This window comes from Pleurodeles waltl, chromosome 6, assembly GCF_031143425.1.
Source record: "Pleurodeles waltl isolate 20211129_DDA chromosome 6, aPleWal1.hap1.20221129, whole genome shotgun sequence".
NCBI classification, from domain to species: Eukaryota; Metazoa; Chordata; class Amphibia; order Caudata; family Salamandridae; genus Pleurodeles; species Pleurodeles waltl.
Genome location: NC_090445.1, coordinates 1,023,043,717 through 1,023,065,766, shown reverse-complemented (window position 1 = coordinate 1,023,065,766; position 22,050 = coordinate 1,023,043,717).

The window sequence follows — 22,050 nt, the reverse complement described above, 5'->3', positions numbered from 1 at the left end:
ATGTGATGTATGTTTTACTTTCAATGTGGGTCAATAGTTCTGAATAGCTACTACTTTGTTTATTAGGTAGTATGACAGATACATATAGTATATAATTTTTTGGGTAGTCACCATGAATGGTTTATGTCTTGGTGATTGGTTTGGGGCACATTAAGAATGTGATATCCATCATATATGCTTGAATAATTAGCCTGTAGGTAAGTGTAAATAAATGTTATACAACTTTGGAAGGGGGTTGCACATATTTTTCCCATCCTGGTTTTAAGTTCTGTTTGGATAATCCAGCAGATTCATGTCTTTTTGTAGCTTTTGTCATTTTGGATTCATGAATAGTTACTTTTTGTGTGCCTTTTATATTGTTAGTTGAACTACTTTCTTACTTTTATTTTTTTTCCTTTGTATTGCTTTTATTGATTAGTATTCTTTTAATTATTTTTTTCAGCTATTGCCTTTTATGGTGATTGCTAAGAATTAGGGCTCAGATTTAAGAGGGTCTAGCGCCATTCCAATGGCACATTAGCATAATTATTTTTACGTTAATGTGGCGCTGGAAGGCCAAAAACTGAACGCCATATTTACAAAGTGGAGCAATGCTTGCATTAAGCCACTTTGTAACCCCTTGCGCCACATTATGTCTGTGCCAGGCATAACGTATGCAAGGGGGGTGATCCCACATTAAGGGGACTGCAAAAATGGTGCAGTGGAATCTATAAGATTCCAATGGGTTATTTTTAGCAGTTATCTTTAACACCCGTACAGAGCAGTTGTTAAAAGGGAGCACAACATTATTCTTAATGGGCCCCTATGTACTTTGCAGCATTAGCAACAATTTTTGGGCACTAATCCTGCAATGTACTACAATAGCATCAAAATGTATGACACTATTGTCCCTAACCTGCACCATGGTGCGCCATATGTTAAATAGGGTGGGTGCTAAAGGTTACAAGAACAATGGAGCTGCAGATAATGCAGCGTCACTCTTCTTAAATTTTGGAACTACTACAAAGCTGAATTTTATTCTATAACGATTTAAGGAACACTGTTTATTGTTTTGTTTTGTTTTTAATCTAATTATTTCCCCTGTTTTCCTAGGTGCAGCTTTTTATTTTAGCCAGAGCAGTTTCTAATGATTAAAAAGTATTGATCCTTCAATCCAATTTTGATAGTTTTGAGCCTTCATTTCAACAAAATGTTTTTCATATTATCTGATATTTGTTTGAACCTCAATGTTTTTCATTTCTTTTGATTGTAATTGTTAGAAATTGGGTTTCTGCTTGGCTAGGGTATGCACGTAAGCCAGGCAGAACCCACCCACCCTAGTCAGGGCAAGGGAATTACATGTCCAAGATAACCCCTGCTCACCCTATTGGTAGCTTGGCACGAGCAGTCAGGTCTAACCCGGAGGCAATGTGTAAAGCATTTGCACAACACACACAACACACATGATGCAATATGTACACCACAAAGTAAGCACAACACTGAGTTATGTAAAAATAAACTATATTGCACAAAACATAATTAGACCAAACATTTCATGTCAGTAATACCTTAGCAGTTGTCAGAACGTTACACAGGTTACTAATACTCTGCAAGAATAAGCAGTAGTCGTAATAGAACACATAGGTACTCAGGATTCTGCAACATAATCACTAGTCAGGAATCAGATAAAGAGGGAAATGCACTTGTCATAAAAGTATCATAAATGCCTAAATCAGGAACATCATAAAACCATATGGCAAGTAATCAACACATAACAACATGGCCGGCCCCTAAAAGGGCACATCAGCTCATAGATGGTGCAAAAAGACACAGGCTAACATAATTAATCAACCATGTCCTCCATTTCCATATTAGGAACATGGGCAGTCATATGTTCTGGGAGAGTACCTGTTTTTCGACTGCCAAGGCACCTCTAGTGCTGCGATGTGGACACGGAGGACCCCCGGCGCTCCCTGCACAAAACAGGGCTGTGTGTTGATCCTGGGGGGAGGAAGGTGGAACGCACCCCCTCGGATTTGGTGTTGGGGCCCTTCCTGGTGCCCACGCCTAAACGGACACTGACAATTATGAGGGCCTCCCCTCACGGGTCGAGGCTAATTAGGCTGGGGTGTCCGAGCCCCTAGGGCACTGGCCTGGGGGAAAGGAACTCCCTCTCTGCCCTGAGCCCTGGGGTCATGCAGGCAGCCGCCTGCGTTGTCCAGGCAGCTGCTGGATAAACGGGAAAGAGGACAACAGCTCTCCCTGCCAGCCGTGCTCCTCCTGGAGACGGCTGGGGGTTATCTATGGTGCGCCACTCCTCTCTCTTTGAGTCGCGACAGGTGATTGGGGCTCAGTGGATGCCGGATGAGCCCCGGGGCACCTCTGAGCTAACTGGGTCCCCGGGGACATTAACAGGAGCGTGTCAGCTCCAGTCTCCATTGTGGTGGTGCCCCTGGGGTACGTTCGAGAGTGCGCCACCAACAAGCTCGACGTTATCAGAGCACCTGGGTCGTGGTGGTGATTCCACGTATCAGCAATGCACTCTCCCCAGCGTTAGGGCAAATTTAATGAGCCCGGGTTGTGTGGTGAATCTCCACCACTGCATTGTGCTAAGATGCACAGGGGGGCACAGAGAAGCGCTCTCCAGGCACTGTACATTAAAAAGAGAAGCATTCCTCATGCAGGTTAGTTGCAGGGATCCAGGGACACGGCACCCTGCCTCTGGAGACAGAAGAGGGGGGGAAGTAGAGGGCTGGCAGGCCCACCAAGAAGCCAGCACAAGGAATGCAGATGCTGGCAGATTATCCTAGTGACCCAGAAGGTCACAGGTCAGCACAGCAGCAGCAGTCCAAGGTGGGTCCTGGTGAGTCCATTCACCAGCGCTCCGTGTCCCATTACAGAAGTGTCTCTGGTGTCCCAAGAATGTCTAAACTGTGGGGAAAGCTCCCCTGTATTTATACTCAAGTTTACATTGTGTTTCACAAAGAAGGGGACAGGAGGTTCAAGCAGCTACAAATGGTTCTGGGAGTGCCCCCTATCTCCTCCAGCACAGGCTCCAAACATCAGTGGGGAGTAAACAACCCTTTTGTGTGAGGCCAGGACACAACCTTTACAAATGCATGTGTGCCCTGCCTCTCCCTTCTCTCAGCCCAGGAAGACTATTCAATATACAGATGCACCTCTGTGACACCTCTACTCTCCCTGTGTACAGGCTGACCAAAAAGTATGCACAAACCCCAAGTGTCACTCTGCCCAGACGTGGAGTGGAGTGTGGGCAGAGTCTGGAGTTAAGCTGCAAAACACTAGAGTCATAAGCACAGAGAAATGCTCACTTTCTAGGAGTGGCATTTCTGTAATAGTAATAAAAAATTCACTCACACCAGTAAGCAGCATTTCTCACTACTATTACAACCATACCAAACATGCCTACGCTACCCCTCATAAATCAGACAATACCCCCTACACATGAGTCAGGGCATTCCCAATGCAATCCTATGAGAAGGCAGCACTCACAGCAGTGAGGAACCAAAATAGGCTGTTTGTCACTACCAGGACAGGCCACGCTACCAGGCACATGCCCTGCCTTCTACATACGTAGCACCCTGCCAATAGGGCTAGCTAGGGCCTACCTTAGGGGTGACTTACAGATAGTAAAAGGGGAGTTCTGGGCCTGAGTAAATTTAGATGCCAAGTTCCTGTAGCAGAAAACTGCACATGCAGGCCTGAGACTGGTTTGAAAAACTACTTCAGTGGGTGGTGTAAGCAGCTCTACAGGCCTACTAGTAGCATCTAATGTATAGTCCCTGGGTATAGAGATACCACTTACAAGGGATTTACAGGTAAATTAAATATACCAATTAGGTTTAAGCCTGTCATACCAATGTTTAAAAGGGAGAGCACATGCACTTTACCACTGGTTAGCAGTGGTAAAGTGCCCAGAGTCATAACGTCAGCCAAAAAGGGTCAGAAGAATAAGGAGGAGAAGGCAAAAAGATTGGGTAATGACCCTGTAAAAAGGGCCAGGTCCAACAGTACTTTTGTTGTAAATGGTAGAATTTGCACCACATACATTTTCACCTAGAATATTGCCTCTCTTATCAACCCACTTTACCAAAAAAGGAGCCAACACACCCTTACGAGAGACCTGTGTGCCTTTCAAAAGTGTGATTATAGATAACATCAAGGGAGGGACCACACAAAGCTGTAGACACACACGCACACACACTCACACACACAACACACACAAGGATTCATGGATGTCAATTTGCCTAAATGCCAGGAGTAGCGGAAGTGACATCACGCACCTTTTGACCTCAACTTCCACTCACAGACACACACACACAATTCACACTTACACACTCTCTCACATAAACACATTCAGCTCCAAACATGCACACAATATTCATTTAAAAGTATTTTACTTACCTCAGCTGCTATGGAAGGGCATGTTCAAGCTAATTGTTCCCTATTTTTATTTCACTAATAGTGAATAATATGTTGTCGTTCTCTATTAGTGTTATGAGAATTGACAGAACAGAGGGTGGAGCCCCAACTGACATCACAAAGGTAGTGCCAGGGGTCGCAAAAGGCAAGCCTGAGGTCGCAGCTGCGACCCCTGGCGACCCCTAAATGACGTCCATGCATGCATTAGAGTATAATTAGAAAATCTACTGTCACTTCAGGGCATGAACTCGTAGCTGATATATATTGGGCTTTCTTTTTCAATAGCTATTAGCTGACATGTTGGCAAGAGTATTTCTTTTTCAATTTGCATCTAATACAAACGCATTTTATTGGCAGACAGCTAATTGATCACAGATTCCACGCCACTCTGTCATTTCACTTATGGTATTAAACCGCACAGAAAGATTTGCTGTTGTGTCCTATAAGGATCCATCATGGTCATAGTCTAAATTGCATTCAATTATTCACTGATGTCAAAGGCTCTCTGTGAAGCATGACATCCATATATGAGCTGTTTTGTCTTCTGCTCTAAGTGCGCCCTATGCACTTGATATCTCAATCGAACCTTCCTCTTAAGGAACATAAACGTGGCATTATGCTTTCTATCAGTATCTTCTTCTACTGCGCTTCCAGGGTAATTAAAGATGGCGCGGAAGCTGCCAGAAGGAACAGATTGCACAAAGAGAGGGAGTGCGCCAAACATGACCCTGGAAATGTAGCAGCACTCGAAGATAACTGCCTGTTTTCAACAGACTAATCCTCTGAATATCGAGGGAAATAACCACACGGCAATAGCTGTTGGCTCAGTTTCTAAGAAACGCAGAGTCTAATGGATTTTTGATTATTTCCATAAAGAGCGGAATTTGCTTATAATTATGGGTGTGATTTATGTATGTCACAGCAATCACAGCATTCGTGACTTTTAAGGAAACCCGCCGAAAGTCCCCGTGAAGAGTGTAAAAGTTGAAGAACAGCCTTTGGAGATGACACAGCCTGCTTGGCAGCACATATAGGCAGGAAAGATGTGCAAGTTCCCTTGTGTTTCAGTAGGCAAATGAGATAACTGCTACATGTTCCGCAGAATGAGCCATTTTGGATAGCAACAAGCCTCTCGAGTCCTGACTTAGATTTAAACAATTTTGTTACTGAAACCTCTGCAAATGCATTAATGTTTATGAATGCAATATATTCAAATTTCTCGCTCTTCGGTCGCATTCATTGTTTGTATTGACAGGTTCAGTGTAAAGTGAAGTATGAATACGTTGTCAAAAATGCATGTTTATTAAAATGTGTACATTTCAAAATGTAAATTAAGAAAATCTCACAAATACTGTCCTGTGCTTTCTCATTCTTTAATTGCTTTTAATTCTTCTCCCACTGATGTCTCTATCACCTTTTCCTGCTCCTTCTCCTTCACCCTCTCCCATGGCACTGGAAATATGGCGTTTCATTGCAACTCCTCTTCTCATTTAAAACGTTGTTATGAACATAACCTAGTTATCATGCAGTACACATCAGAATTAAGATAGGAAATGAGTGGCTGAACTACAAGTGTTAAACTCACAGTAGTAAACATTTTGAAATTCCATACAATCCTACAATTGAGAAGAGCAAGGATTAAAAAAAATATGAAGCTACACTTTTGATCAAGTAACCTGACTTGTTTGCTACTCAAGCAATAAGAAAGTACGGAATGAGAAAATACATTGCCCCCACACAATGAGTAAATCTAAATCAGGATCAAGCCCCAATTTAAGGTATGTCATAGTGTTACCATGTTTATACTTGAATTTACGAAAACACGTCGGAGTTCATTAGGTCAACAAACGTAACTTTGAAAGAGCACAATTTATAATATTTCATTTGCAGGTCGTTGTAAGTGCAATTCTGAATTGTTAAAAACTGCATGTGCAGTTTGTTTTTGCATTTCATTTGGATTAGCAGGTAACAAGGTTGCCAGAGATTTTAGTATTCTTATCGAAATTTCTAATGTCCATCAACACACCTGTTACACAACAAAGGAGAGTTCCCCAGTGCCCAAAAACAGATGCAGTGCCAAAAAGCATATAAGGACGACATTTTTAAAGATGAGTGAAGTCAGAACGTTTATGTTAGAATGCATGCCTTGTCGAATGTGGTGTCTGTGGGTAATGTGGTAAATGTCTTCTTTATTGTCTGAGGGATGTACACAAAGTATATGGTTGCACTGTCACTGGCAAGAAATCATATGACGTGTGGGAAAACTGGGCTGATTTCTTGAAGCCTTCTCACTTTTTTTAACACTTATGTTTTATTGGCATTTGAAAAGATAGGATATTCCTTACAATATGACCCGTAGCAATCATCTTGTGGTAGTTCACAATCATTAGTTTAAGTTGGGAGTCATATTACATGCATTTTCATCTTGTCTTAGTAGCCTGAGTAAGGCCTCCCCTCCCATTACAACGAAATGTTTTAGTTAGCATCACAGGTTGTTCCCATTAATCAAACTAATGATCAGGCACACCAGGGCCATCAACAGGGTTGGGACGTTGGGGCCCACCTTTGCCATTTAAAATTCTATATTCAGAGAAAAAGGAACCAAGGTGGTCATTACAACCCTGGCGGTCGGTGTTAAAGCGACGGTAAGACCGCCAATAGGCCGGCGGAAACAAATTGCAATTACAAATGCGGCGGAAACCGCCAACAAAGACACCCACTTTAACACTCCGACCGCCACGGCGGTACAAACAAGCAGCGCGGCGATCACCGCCAACAGACAGGCAGAGGACAATGTACCGCCCACACTATTATGACAGGCCAATCCGCCACCTTTTCCGGGGCGGATTCACCGCGGATAAAAACACGGCGGAAACAGGAATTTCGAAGGGAAAACGCTCACCTCTACACACTCCACGAGGAAGGAGGACACCATGGACCCGGAACTCCAAATCCTACCTGCGATAGTCTTCCTGCTCCTGTGCCAGGAGCACGAACGCCGGCGGCGAAGACCACGGCGAGTACTGCACCTATGACACAGGGGAGGCAAAAAACAGGGACACGCAACACGCAACACCCCCACCTCCACTCTCACTGACTACAACACACACTAACACATATCTATACATTATAGTTACACCCCCCAGCCCCCCCGGAAGAATGCAAAGACAAAAGGAAATGAGTGAACCATTGTAATCTATCAAAATGCAGTACGCAAAAATATACATATATACACTATTAACAAAATATACACCAAGAATAGTAGTCCAGGTATTGCACCATTCATAGTCCGTGGACCACTGGGCCCAATATGCATGGGCGAGGTCCACACTCGATACCAGATCAAAACAGAGAGAACACTGCAGGGGCAACAGATAGAAATACAACAGGCACCTCAGGGGGAATGGAAGGGGGGGCACCTCAGCCGGATAAGTGCACGACGCCAGATCCACGAGGGGGCTCCATGCCCATTGATGTATCCTGGGGAGTGCAAAGCCACAGTCTCTCAAGTCTCTCCAGTGGGTTGGTTGCCCACTGCATTATCCTGGGGAGTGCAAAGCCACAGTCTCTCAAGTCTCTACAGTGTGTGGTTTGCCCACTGCTGCATCCTGGGGAGTGCAAAGCCGCAATCTCTCAAGTCTCTACAGTGGGTGGGTTGCCCACTGTTCCATCCTGGGGAGTGCAAAGCCACAGCCTCACAAGTCTCTACAGTGGGTGGGTTGCCCACTGCCATATCCTGGGGAGTGCAAAGCCACAGTCTCTCAAGTGGATAACAGTCTCCACTGTTTCTGGAGGGGGACTGGTGCCCAGAGTGCTTCATCCTGTGAAGGACAGAGGTAGTGGATGGATGTCTCCACTGGTTCTGGAGGGGGACTGGTGCCCAGAGTGCATCATCCTGTGAAGGACAGAGGTTGTGGATGACAGTCTCCACTGGTTCTGGAGGGGGACTGGTGCCCAGAGTGCATCATCCTGTGAAGGACAGAGGTAGTGGATGACAGTCTCCACTGGTTCTGGAGGGGGACTGGTGCCCAGAGTGCTTTATCCTGTGAAGGACAGAGGTAGTGGATGCATGTCTCCACTGGTTCTGGAGGGGGACTGGTGCCCAGAGTGCATCACTCACCCCGTGACGGTCCCAGTTGCGTCAGTGTCCCTGCCGCTCATGGGCTAGCGGTGCTTGATTTGGCGGTGCCCTGTTCAGCGGTGCATGAGTTGGTGGTGCCCTGTTCAGCAGTGCTTGAGTTGGCGGTGCCCTGTTCAGCGGTGCTTGAGTTGGTGGTGCCCTGTTCAGCAGTGCTTGATTTGGCTGTGCCTTGTTCAGCGGTGCTTGATTTGGCAGTGCCCTGTTCAGCGGTGCTTGAGTTGGCGGTGCCCGGCCCAGCGGTGCTTGATTTGGCTGAGCCCTGTTCAGCGGTGCTTGATTTGGCGGTGCCCTGTTCAGCGGTGCTTGATTTGGCGGTGCTTGATTTGGCGGTGCCCTGTTCAGCGGTGCTTGAGTTGGCGGTGCCCTGTTCAGCGGTGCTTGGCTGGCGGAGCCCTGTTCAGCGGTGCTTGAGTTGGCGGTGCCCGGCCCAGCGGTGCTTGATTTGGCGGTGCCCTGTTCAGCGGTGCTTGATTTGGCAGTGCCCTGTTCAGCGGTGCTTGAGTTGGCGGTGCCCTGTTCAGCGGTGCTTGATTTGGTGGAGCCCTGTTCAGCGGTGCTTGAGTTGGCGGTGCCCGGCCCAGCGGTGCTTGATTTGGCGGTGCCCTCTTCAGCGGTGCTTGATTTGGCGGTGACCTGTTCAGCGGTGCTTGTGCTGGGGGTCCTTCATGGCCCAGTGGTGCTTGTGCTGGCCGGTCCTCCATGGCCCAGCGGGGCTTGTGCTGGCGGTCCTTCATGGCCCAGCGGGGCTTGTGCTGGCGGTCCTTCATTGCCCAGCGGGGCTTGTGCTGGCGGTGGCCTACTGGACAGCTGGGCTGGGGCTGGCGGGGCCCTCCTGGGCAGCTGGGCTTGTGCTGGTGGTTGCCTTTTGGGCAGCTGGGCTGGGGCTGGCGGGGCCCTCCTGGGCAGCTGGGCTGGGGCTGGCGGGACCCTCCTGGGCAGCTGGGCAGGGGCTGGCGGTGGCCTCCTGGGCAGCTGGGCTGGGGCTGTCGGGGCCCTCCTGGGCAGCTGGGCTGGGGCTGTCGGGGCCCTCCTGGGCAGCTGGGCTGTGGCTGGTGGGGCCCTCCTGGGCAGCTGGGCTGGCAGGGCCCTCCTGGGCAGCGGGGATGGGGCTGGCGGGGCCCTCCTGGGCAGCTGTGCTGGGGCTGGCGGGGCCCTCCTGGGCAGCTGTGCTGGGGCTGGCGGTGGCCTCCTGGGCAGCGGGATAGGGTTGGGGGGGCCCTCCTGGGCAGCGGGGATGGGGCTGGCGGGGCCCTCCTGGGCAGCAGGGATGATGGCGGTCTTCTCCGCTGTGCTGCTCTTCCCAGACTTGCCGGGTTTCCTGTGGCCCTTCTCCACCTTGGGAGGTGTCACAGCTGAGTCCACACTCCCACCGGGACCCCTGGGAGCGGCTTGGGTGGCTGGAGTCTTCCCCCTCTCCCGCCGGGCACTGGCCAACTTCTGGTGCTTCACAGGGGGGGGACTGGCTGTGCTGTGGCTCTGTGCCACACTGGCTGTCGTGGTGGCCGGTGCACTCCACATACCTGTGACTACAGGCACCACTAGTCCCGGAGATGTTGTGGCTGAGGAGCTAGTTCTGGACCTATGAGATGGACGGGGGGGAGGTGTGGGAAAAAGTCAAGGCTGGACAGGAAAAGTTTCTTGGACACACTGGGACGGGTAGCTGGAGGGGGTTTGGGAGTGGAGGAAGAGGTGGTGGTAGTAGGAGCTGTACGTTTGGTGGCTTTGGGTGCAGCTGCATGCGCTGGAGGCTGTCGTGAGGTGGATGGCTGTTGGGTGGGTGTGTGCCTGCGTTTGTGTATCTTGGAAGGGGGCGTCACAGACACACTGGGAGAGGACACGGGGACGTGTGAATGGTAGTGGGGGTGGTGACTGCACGTGAGCGGGGTGTGCTGGTGGGTGTGCTGGTGAGGGATGTAGTGGCTGTAGAGGTAGTGGATGCAGGTGTGTGTGTGGACGACACTGGGAGGGAGGAGGGAGACGAGGAGGAGGGGGACACAGTGGAGGCAGTGGATATTGGTATGTCTGCATTTGTGTGATGCTTGCGTGAGTGCCTGTGTGATGTGTGGTGCTTATGTTTGCCTGAGCTTCCCTTGTGTGGTGAGGTGTGTGCAGGCTAGTCTGATGGTGTGCTTGGGATAGGCAGAGGTACAGGGGATTGGGTCTGGGTGGAGGAAGTTGGAGGGGGGGAGGCTAGACACAGGGACAATGGCTGCCATCAGTGCTGAGGCCAGAGTTTGAAAGGCTCGGTGAAGGGCCGCCAGACCAGAATGAATGCCCTCCAGGAATGCATTAGTTTGTTGCAACTGCCTTTCTACACCCTGGATGGCATTCAAAATGGTAGACTGCCCAACAGTGAGTGACCTGAGGAGGTCAATGGCCTCCTCACTGAGGGCAGCAGGGGTGACTGGGGCAGGGCCTGAGGTGCCTGGGGTGAAGGTGATGCCCACCCTCCTGGGCGAGCGGGCACGGTGCGAAGGCTGAGGGGCTGCTGGGAGGGCGGTTCTGGTAGGGGGGGTGGTGGCTGTACCTGTAGATGCGGGGGGCACAGATGTTGCCGCCACCCCAAGGGAGCTCCCATCAGAGGACGAGTCTGTGTCGCTGGTGTCAGCTCCTGTCCCCGACGTGGAGCTCCCCTCGCCCTCTGTCCCACTGGTGAATTCTGAGTCCGTAGTGTGGCCTTCCATGGCCATGTGGGATGCAGCTCCCTCGTGCTCCGGTGCCACTGCTCCTCCGCCTGATGATGCTAATGCACAAAAGAACAGGGAGACCACAAAAAGGGAGGGGGGAAACAGAAGAAAGACATGTTGAGTGCATGGATTACCACTACCGTTGGCGGACAAGACAGACACAGAAGCCCCCTCCACTACGCCGCGCTCTTGGGCTCCACAGTGCAATTCCTGGGAAATGGCCTACAAGGCTATGGATGACATCTGCACACATAGGTGACACAGGGGCAGGAATAGCTGTACTTGGCACTCTACAGAGGTGGGGTGGGGGGCCACAGGGCCATGCCTTACGGAGGGGCCTAGCCTACAGAACTCGCCCTGGCCTAGGGAAACCCACAGCCCTCCTCCCCCACCCAGACGACTCCACAGCGCAAAGTCAGCTGAATGAGAGTGTACTCACCCCCTTGTGTCTGCTGTGATGCCCTCAAGCGCCCATCCAACTCCGGGTGGACCACCGCCAGGATCCTGAACATCAGGGGGGTCATGGTTCGACGGGCACCCCTCCCACGTTGGGAGGCCATCCCCAGCTGAGCCTCCGCTGTCTTTTTGCTCCAGCGGTGAATGTCCTCCCATCTTTTCCAGCAGTGGGTGCTCCGTCTGTGGTAGACCCCCAGGGTCCAGACGTCCTTGGCGATGGCACGCCAAATATCTTTCTTCTGGTGGGCGCTGACCTACATGAAATGTACAGGGGAAGAACAGAAGTCATTACCAACTGCACCGTCAAAGTGAGTGGCCACCATCCCTACACTTGCCATGTGGCACATGCACCCACCGTCTTTCAAGCACGCAGAACTCTGCCCCCTTCCTTCTTACATCCAGCCCTCTCCACATAGGCATAGCCCATACAACATGCTCACTGTGTACTTACCTGTTTGTCTGGAGGACCATAGAGTAGCGTGTACTGGGGGAGGACCCCATCAACGAGCTTCTCCAACTCCTCCGATGTGAAGGCAGGGGCCCTTTCCCCAGATGCACGAGCCATTGTCTCTTCCAGACCGAGGTCACAGCAGCACTTGCAGTGTAGGTCCTCTCCTGTCGAAGATCAGGCATCGAGTGATTGAACAGATAGAAAATGGCGGTCACGTCCGCAGCGGTCACGTCCGCTGTGGTGCGTACCAGCACCGCCGGCGTACATCGTCATTGGCTCCTGGGACCCATAGGGTCAAATGTGAACCAATGCAGCATTGTGCCGCGGTCTCCGACCGCCTACCGCGACGGTGTATAACACCAGCGCAGTTACCTCACATCCCATTGTCCCACTTTAGAGGTCAGGCAGCTGCCATTTCAGGGGCCCACATGGCCTAATTTCCAACTGCATCACGCATACCTAGGCCTAGTCTCAACACACATACGGGCCACATTTTGTGTATGATTGGTGTTCTGGGTAAACTGTGGGTACGTACCTCTGAGTTGTTTGACTCTGTGCTCGCTATTGTCCTTCATAGGCACCGTCCGCTGGGACATGTGAGGAGATGGCGGAATCCTCCGGTGTACTGACCGCTGGTGGACCTGTCGACAATGGAGGAAAGACATTTGAAAATCACCTACAGTTTGACCATGCCACAATCCAGGAATTGTGTACCCAGTTGGAGCCAGACCTGATGTCAGCAATCCGCCATCCGACAGGAATCCCCCCTCAAGTGCAGGTGCTATCAGTGCTCCATTTCCTTGCAAGTGGGTCTTTTCAAACAACTGTGGCCATGGCATCAGGGATGTCCCAGCCTATGTTTTCAAACGTATTGTCCAGAGTGTTGTCTGCCCTGCTGAAACACATGCAGAGCTACATCGTTTTCCCTCAGGTGGAGGATTTGCCTACATTGAAAGGTGACTTCTATGCCCTTGGACATATACCCAACATCATAGGTGCCATTGATGGGACCCATGTGGCTTTTGTCCCCCCCCACAGGAGTGAACGGTGTACAGAAACCAGAAGAGTTATCATTCCATGAATGTACAGATGGTATGTTTGGCAGACCAGTACATCTCCCATGTGAATGCCATGTTCCCTGGCTCAGTGCATGACGCCTACATCCTGCGGAATAGCAGCATCCCTAATGTGATGGGTCAACTGCAGGGGCACCGTGTGTGGCTATTAGGTGAGCTCCTGGAAGCAAGACAGTGGGAATGGTTGTCTGGGATTATCCCTACAGGTTAGTGTGTGTCTAACAGTTGTACCTCTCCATTTGCAGGTGACTCTGGGTACCCCAACCTGTCATGGCTACTGACCCCAGTGAGGAATCCCAGGAACAGGGCAGAGGAATGCTACAATGAGGCCCATGGGCGGACTAGGAGGGTGATCGAGCGGACCTTCGGCCTCCTGAAGGCCAGGTTCAGGTGCCTGCATATGACAGGTGGATCCCTCTTCTACTCACCAAAGAAGGTGTGCCAGATCATCGTGGCCTGCTGTATGCTTCACAACTTGGCTTTGCGACAACAGGTGCCTTTTCTGCAGGAGGATGGTCCAGATGGCGGTGTTGTGGCAGCTGTGGAGCCTGTGGACAGTGATGAGGATGAAGCAGAGGAAGAAGACATGCAGAACAGGGACTCAGTGATCCTGCAATATTTCCAGTGAAACACAGGTGAGAATACATTCCTGCCTACTACATGTACTTTTAGACTACTACCTCTATCCTGTCTGTCGTTTTCACCCAGTGAATGGTCACTGAGTTGTCACTTTCCCTTACGGTTTCACAGATGTGGGTCCCAACATGTGTCATCTGCTTAGATTCATCATGGACTAGAGCTGTGTGACATAGGTATGTTGACATTACTATTTCAAGAACATTTTGTCACTGTAATTGCAACTACACACTTTTTCGAAATCACAGACAGACTCCAGATCTTTTTGTGCTTTAGGTGTGTTTATTTAAATGCTAAATATTGGAGGGGGAAGTTAAATGGTGAGGGGTGATGGCGGAGGAGTGTCCATGGCAGAGTCCAGTCTATTAGTCTCACAGGTGCATTGCCCACATTGGCATAGGAAGTGGAGCTGGGGCAGTTTAATTATGGACAGGGTGACAAAGTGGGACAGTGGGATAACAATCAGGGTGGTCTCATTTCTTGGCGGGGGTCTTGGCATCGTGCTCTGTCTTGTTCCTGGATCTCAGGGACCGTTTGCGGGGTGGTTCTCCGTCTGCAGGGGGTGGGGTGCTGGTGTGGTGGTCCTGTGGCGGGGAGTCCTGTCCACTAGCGCCGGCGGAGGTGGTGGGCAGTTCATCGTCCATGCTAGTGTCAGGGGCCCCTTGTAGTGCCACAGTGTCCCTCCTGGTGTTGAGTACTTCCATCAGCACCCCTACGATGGTGCCCAGGGTGGAGTTGATGGTTCTGAGTTCCTCCCTGAAGCCCATATACTGTTCCTCCTGCTTGTGCTGGGTCTCCTGAAACTTGGCCAGTACCGTTGCCATCGTCTCCTGGGAGTGGTGGTATGCTCCCATGATGGAGGAGAGGGCCTCGTGGAGAGTAGGTTCCCTTGGCCTGTCCGCCCCCTGTCGCACGGCAGCCCTCCCACTTCCCCTGTGTTCCTGGGCCTCCGTCCTCTGGACCGTGTGCCCACTGCCACTGCCCCCAGGTCCCTGTTGTTGTTGGGGTGGTGGGTTATCCTGGGTTCCCTGTAGTGGTGGACACACAGCTGATTGACGTGTCCTGGGGACGGAGGTATGTGCCTGCTGGGTGGGTGCTGTGCTGGTGTTTCCAGAGGGGGGAAGGTCTGTGGTGGCCTGTGCCTGTGTGAGGGGAACCGCCTTTCCTGAGGCCCACGATGGTCCGGGCTGGTCATCTAGATCCAGTTGGACAGAGGTGCTGTCATCACTGTGGGCCTCTTCTGTGGGTGGAGTGGACATGTCTGGACACTCCTGTCTGGTGACGTTGGGTACTGGTCCTGCAGGGGTAGAAAGGCATGATTATTGCCTCTGTGTGTGTCATGGTGTGCAATGGGTGGGTGACCGTGTACCCCAGTGCTGGCATTCCTGTGTGTGAGCTTGTGTGATGATGGTTTAGGGTTGTGTATGGGTATGTGCAGTGGGCATGCTTTAGTGATGGGTGTCCATGCTTTGTTGTTGCATGCAGGGCTTGGTGTTGGGATAGGTGGTTTGTGATACTGGTACATTTGTGAGGAGTTGGAGTGATAGGGGTGAGGGCGAGGGTGGGGGTATGTGATAGCATGCAGGTAGGGTGGGGGATGTAATAGTTAAGATTTGACTAAGCAGAGTCCATTCCTCCAACAACTCCTGCGAGGCCCTCAGGATGCAGAATCGCCAAGACCTGCTCCTCCCATGTTGTTAGTTGTGGGTGAGGAGTTGGGGGTCTTTATTGGGAATTATCCGAACGCCTACGCCTGGTATTTTTACTTCTGATTCAAGGAAGCCTCCCATTTGGTAGGAATATTTAGCGGGAAATGCTTTTGGAAAGGGTGTGCCTTCAGCCCCGGCTTTCCCGGCAGCTCATATGTCATCGTCCGGTTTAGTTCTAGAATGAGTTACTGCAGCAACAGCAGCCATGGCTACTGCTGATTTGGCTGATTCATCAGCCAGTGTATTTCCAGCAAAGTGAATTCCAACGTGTTGGTGTCAACATGTATGTACAACATGGACATTTGGTAGCGTTTCTTTCTGATCCGCTACTTTCCCACACTGGAAGTCAGTGTTTGATGGTGTTACCTATAGAATCTCTGAACCCATTCTGACGCCAGTAATGCAGGTATCCATTGAAGGACTTGACACAATAGTACGAATCACAAACTATCAGTGTTAGCTGTGCAGGATCTGTATGTTCCAGTGCCATCACCAGAGCCTTTATCTCTGCTAATTGTGCAGTGCAATCCCCTAGGGTTTGCGTGAAAGTATGTAGTGGCTAAAACGTATTACCTCCCATATAGGCGCTTATGACTACGCAAGCAGCGGAATATTGTTTTGTGCCTATAGCAGGTTGTGCTGAGCCATCTGTGTACATCACTTTTTGATATTGATCAATAGACAATGGCGGTCATTCCGACCGTGGCGGTCGGGGGTGAAGCGGCGATAAGACCGCCAACAGGCTGGCGGTCTTTTTTTATGAATTCTGACCATGGCTGTTACCGCCATGGCCAGCCGCCGCTTCACCGTTCCGACCGCCACGGCGGTAACGACCGCCGGGCTGGAGACCTCGGTCTCCAGCCCGGCGGTCGTCACATACCGCCGGCGGTATTCCAACCCGCCTGACCCCGGCTTACCGCCATGGATTTCATGCGGTTTGGGACCGCCATTAAATCCATGGCGGAAAGCACTATTAGTGCCAGAGAATTCCTTCCCTGGCACTGATAGGGGTCTCCCCCACCCCCAACCCCCAACCCCCACCCGACTCTCTCCCCTACCCCCCCACCACCCCTGCCACCCCCAAAAGGTTGCAGGACCCCCCTCACCAACACGATCCCCAACATATACACACACATACACGCACGCATTCATGCACGCACTCATGCACATACACCCCCCGCATTCATGCATGCACTCATGCACATACACACACACCCCCGCATTCATGCACGCACTCACACACATTTTCAACATACACACACGCACACCCCCATGCATGCACACAACTCACAACACCCTCCACCCCCCTTCCCTAACGGACGATCACCTTAACTGTTCCGGTGATCCTCCGGGAGGGAACGGGACCCATGGGGGCAGCTCTGCCGACACCACCACGCCAACAGAACACCGCCACAGCGAATCACAGGTCGTGATTCGCTGGGCGGTTTTCTGTTGGCGTGGCGGTGGAGGTGGAGCTACCTCCACTTCCCCGCCTGCCACCAGTATGGCTGTTGGCGGCTCTTCGTCCGGAAACGGGCGGAGCGCTGCCAACGGTCATAATGGCCCATGCGGAAGACCGCCAGCACTGGCGGTCTTCCGTACGGCGGTCCCTCGGCGGTCTATTGAAAAGACCGCCGAGGTCGGAATGACCGCCAATGTATTTGTCGGAACTGGGTATTCTAGTTCATATTGCAAAACTTCTTGAGTTTGTCATTTTGGGTAAAAAATGTAGTCACCATCAGTGGCTGTCAAAGACGTTGCCCATTGAATCCAACGTATATGTAATGATTTAGCTTTCGGAGCGCTAACTTTGGTAACAGCCACAAGAGCTGGTATTGCAGATATGGCAATAATACGTTTCCCCTGGGACAGTGGTCTTTCTTTGATGACAGCCATCTGAACAGCAGTGAGAATTTTCTCAGTGGGAGAAAAGCGTTGTTTTGCTGCTAAATACAAATGTGATTTGTATGCAATCGGGACTGTCTCACCTTCATTGAAAGTTATATAGGTGTAACAAATGGCACCAGCAATTACTCTGATGGCCAGAAGTTTTTTATTGTCCCTTGTGTGTAAATGTTGTGCTGCAAGCATGTCTGTTTGCAAAGCTCTGAGAATATGAGTGTGTTCGCCTGTCCAAAATTTACTGGAAAAGTCGGGACATATTAAGTCATATAATGGTTTTATGCGTGATGCGTAATCTGGAATGTAAGTTCTGCCAAAATTTAGGAAACTCAATAAGGATTGGAATTTTTAAATGGTATTTGGAGGTTGTAACTGTGCATTTTTCAAAGAATTATGGCGCTAGGCTCTTTCCTTCACTTGATAGCTCGTATCCCAAAAACAGGATGCTAAGGAAGGCTATTTTTGTTTTTTTTAAGTTGAATTTATAGCCGAATTCGGCAAATCCTACAACAATGCAGGCTATCCATCTTAGATGTTGCAGTAATTTATCATCCATGAGACAGATATCATCTACATAGGACAATGCTTTAGGGTCAATGTCATGCAATATTGAAGTCAGACAAGCGGCGAACAGTTCTGTACTGCTCTTGTACCCTTGGGGTGAATGACAGAATTTTTTTCTGGGACCTAGTGTGCTGAAACTCATTAAGTCTCTACTCGCAGGAGCTATATTTTGTCAGAAGAAACCACTGGAAATATCCAGTGTTGTTTTGCATTTTTTGCGCACTATGTTGTTCATAAGTGCTGTGCGATTTTTGTATAGCATATGTGTTTAAATGTCTGTACTCTAAGACTATTCTGTATGAATGGTCTGGTTTAGCTACTGGGAATAAAGGATTATTTATTGGTGAGACACAGGGTTCGATTACGCCCTGGTACTCGAGGTGTGTGAGGATTTCCCTCAGGGGTGCTTTAGCATCATGTTTTATTGGATACTGTGGTTGAGGTTGGGGTTGATTCCTAATCGGAATTACATGATGGGGGAATCTTTTTCCCACCTACGTGGTTGTGATATAACGCAGGTGCTTGCTCCAGTGCCCAATCGATGGCGTAGGATTCCGCGAGGTCATCGGAAACAAGGGGTGAGAAAGATGTTTTGAGAACATCTTCCCCATATGGGTAATGACGGACAAATTCTGGTGGCCAATCCCTTTCAGCCAATAGAATATCATATATATTTATGAACCTGTCCCAAAAGATTGCGTCAATTGTGCGTTCAATGTCTCCTTCTAATTGTAATGTTACTTTGTTTACCCGTTGAGGCATGAAGACACACATGCCAACAGTTTCAACTTGTAAGAAGTCATCAGTTGCTTTCACCTCCAGATGCTCTTGACGATTTCGGCGAACTATTTTCTAGCAGTGCTAGTGCCCACTGCTTGTTCTTCAATAGAGCCCTCTACTTGAGTGGCATGACGAATCGCAACTGCTGCCTGTTAGAAATGGGGTCTTTGGTTGGCAGTCAGGTTACCCCCTGTCCAAGAAAGGACCCTCACTCTAGTCAGGGTAAGTCACACACAATCCAAATTATCCTGTGCCCACCCTCTGGTAGCTTGGCACTGAGTAGTCAGTCTTAACTTAGAAGGCAATGTGTAAAGTATTTGTGCAACAAATCATACAATAACACCATATAGCCCCCACAAAAATAGACCACACAGGCCCTCATCCTGACCTTGGCGGGCGGCGGAGGCCGCCCGCCAAAGTCCCGCCGTCAGGTTACCGTTCCGCGGTCGAAAGACCGCGGCGGTAATTCTGACATTCCCACTGGGCTGGCGGGCTGCCGCCTTCAGGCCGCCCGCCAGCCCAGCGGGAAAGAGGCTTCCACGATGAAGCCGGCTCGGAATCGAGCCGGCGGAGTGGAAGCTGTGCGACGGGTGCAGTTGCACCCGTCGCGTATTTCACTGTCTGCGCAGCAGACAGTGAAATACATTTAGGGGCCCTCTTACGGGGCCCCCTGCAGTGCCCATGCCAGTGGCATGGGCACTGCAGGGGCCCCCAGGGGCCCCGCGACCCCCCCTACCGCCATCCGGTTCCCGGCGGGCGGACCGCCGGGAACTGGATGGCGGTAGGGGGGGTCGGAATCCCCTCGGCGGCGCAGCAAGCTGCGCCGCCTTGGAGGATTCCAACGGGCAGCGGAAAACTGGCGGGAGACCGCCGGTTTTCCTGCACTGACCGCGGCCAAAGCGCCGCGGTCAGAATGCCCGGCGGGGCACCGCCGGTCTGTCGGCGGTGCTCCCGCCGACCCTGGCCCCGGCGGTCTAAGACCGCCGGGGTTAGAATCACCCCCACAGTGTTTAGAAACATTTATAATATTTAGCTGGATAAATGCAGTAAGTAAATGTAGAGATATCACTGAAAAGTGACATAAAGGGGGTCATTCTGACCCTGGCGGTCATTGACCGCCAGGGTCGACGACCACGGAAGCACCGCCAACAGGCTGGCGGTGCTTCCTTAGCTATTCCGACCGCGGCTGTAAAGCCGCGGTCGCCCAGCTGGGAGAATCCTCCATGGCGGCGCTGCTTGCAGCGCCGCCATGGGGATTCCGACCCCCTTCCCGCCAGCTTGTTTCTGGCGGTTTTCACCGCCAGGAAGAGGCTGGCGGGAACGGGTGTCGTGGGGCCCCTGGGGGCCCCTGCACTGCCCATGCCACTGGCATGGGCAGTGCAGGGGCCCCCTAACAGGGCCCCAGCAGGATTTTCACTGTCTGCTTTGCAGACAGTGAAAATGGCGACGGGTGCAACTGCACCCGTCACACCCCTGCAACTCCGCCGGCTCCATTCGGAGCCAGCTTCATTGTTGCAGGGCCTTTCCCGCTGGGCCGGCGGGCGCTCCTTTGGCGGGCACCCGCCGGCCCAGCGGGAAAGTCAGATTGGCCTCCGCGGTCTTTTGACCGCGGAGCGGCCAAGTGGCGGTACCCGCTTGGCGGGCGGCGACCGCCGCCCGCCAAAGTAGGAATGACCCCCAAAGTGTCTTAAGTCTTTTAAAAGCAAACAAAGTCTCTTTCAAGCACAAAATACCTGGTTCGCATGGAAAATCTCTGCAAAGCACCGCAGAGGAGGAGAAGCGTGGAAACAAAGGGCTGTGCGTCGAGTTCTCGGGCCGCACATGGCGATGCATGATTTAGTTTCCACGCAGGGATGGCTGTGCATCGATTCCCCGCGCTCAGTTGTGGATCCTCTTCGGGTTGAGGGGTTTTCAGAAGCCCCAGTGACAGTGCGTGGATTTCCTGCGCTGGCAGGACGAAGTCACAGGGGCTGCGTCGATCCAGTGGGCGTTGCGTCTAATTTTCTACTGCGCGGCAGGCACTGCGTTGATTCCTCTCTGGAAGTCAGGCTGCATCGTTCTGGCTCGGCTATGCATTGATCCAGTGGGCCGTGCGTCCAATTTCCGTTCGCTATGCTGGAACTACATTGATCTTCTTGTTGTGAAGTTAGGCTGAGTCGTTCCGGTTCGGTGTTCTTTGAATCTTTCACCGCGATGCAGGCTGTGCATTGTTTATGGCAGGCTGTGTGTCAATTTTCACCACAGAAGGAGTCCTTCTTGTAGAGATGAAGTCTTTTTGGTCCTGAGACTTCTGGGATCAGGAAGCAAGCTCTTGGAGAGCACTTCTCACCACAGCCAGAGAGCAGCAAGGCAGCAGGGCAACAGCAAGGCAGCAGTCCTTCTCAGAAAAGCAGTCCAGGTGAGTCTTTTGGGCAGCCAGGCATTTCTGCTTGGCAGGTTGCAGGTTCTGGTTCAAGTTTCTTCTCCAGGAAGTGTCTGAGTTGGTAGGGGCAGAGGCCCTGTTTAAATACCCAAATGTGCCTTTGAGGTGGGGTAGACTTCAAAGAGTGGCTTAGAAGTGCACAAGGTCCCCTTTCAGTTCAATCCTGTCTGCCTAGGTCCCAGTAGGGGGTGTGGCAGTCCTTTGTGAGAGGGCAGGCTACTGTCCTTTAACATGCAAGTGTCAGGCTCTCCACCCTCCCAGCCCAGGAAGACCCATTCAAAATGCAGATGTATGCAAGTGAGGCTGACTATCCTGTGTTTGGGGTGTGTCTGAGTAAATGCACAAGGAGCTGTCAACTAAACCCAGCCAGACGTGGATTGTAAGGCACAGAAAGGTTTCAGTGCAGAGAAAATGCTCACTTTCTAAAAGTGGCATTTCTAAAATAGTGATATTGAATCCAACTTCACCAGTCAGCAGGATTTTATATCACCATTCTGGCCATACTAAATATGATCTTCCTACTCCTTTCAGATCACCAGCTACCACTCAAACAATGTTTGAGGGCAGCCCCAATGTTAGCCTATGAAGGGAGCGGGCCTCACACAGTGTAAAAACGAATTTAGGAGTTTTACACTACCAGGACATGTAAACTACATAGGTACATGTCCTGCCTTTTGCCTACACAGCACCCTGCCCTATGGGTTACCTGGGGCATACCTTAGGGGTGTCTTATATGTAGAAAAAGGGGAGTTTTAGGCTTTGCAAGTACTTTTAAAAGCCAAGTCGAATTGGTAGTGAAACCAC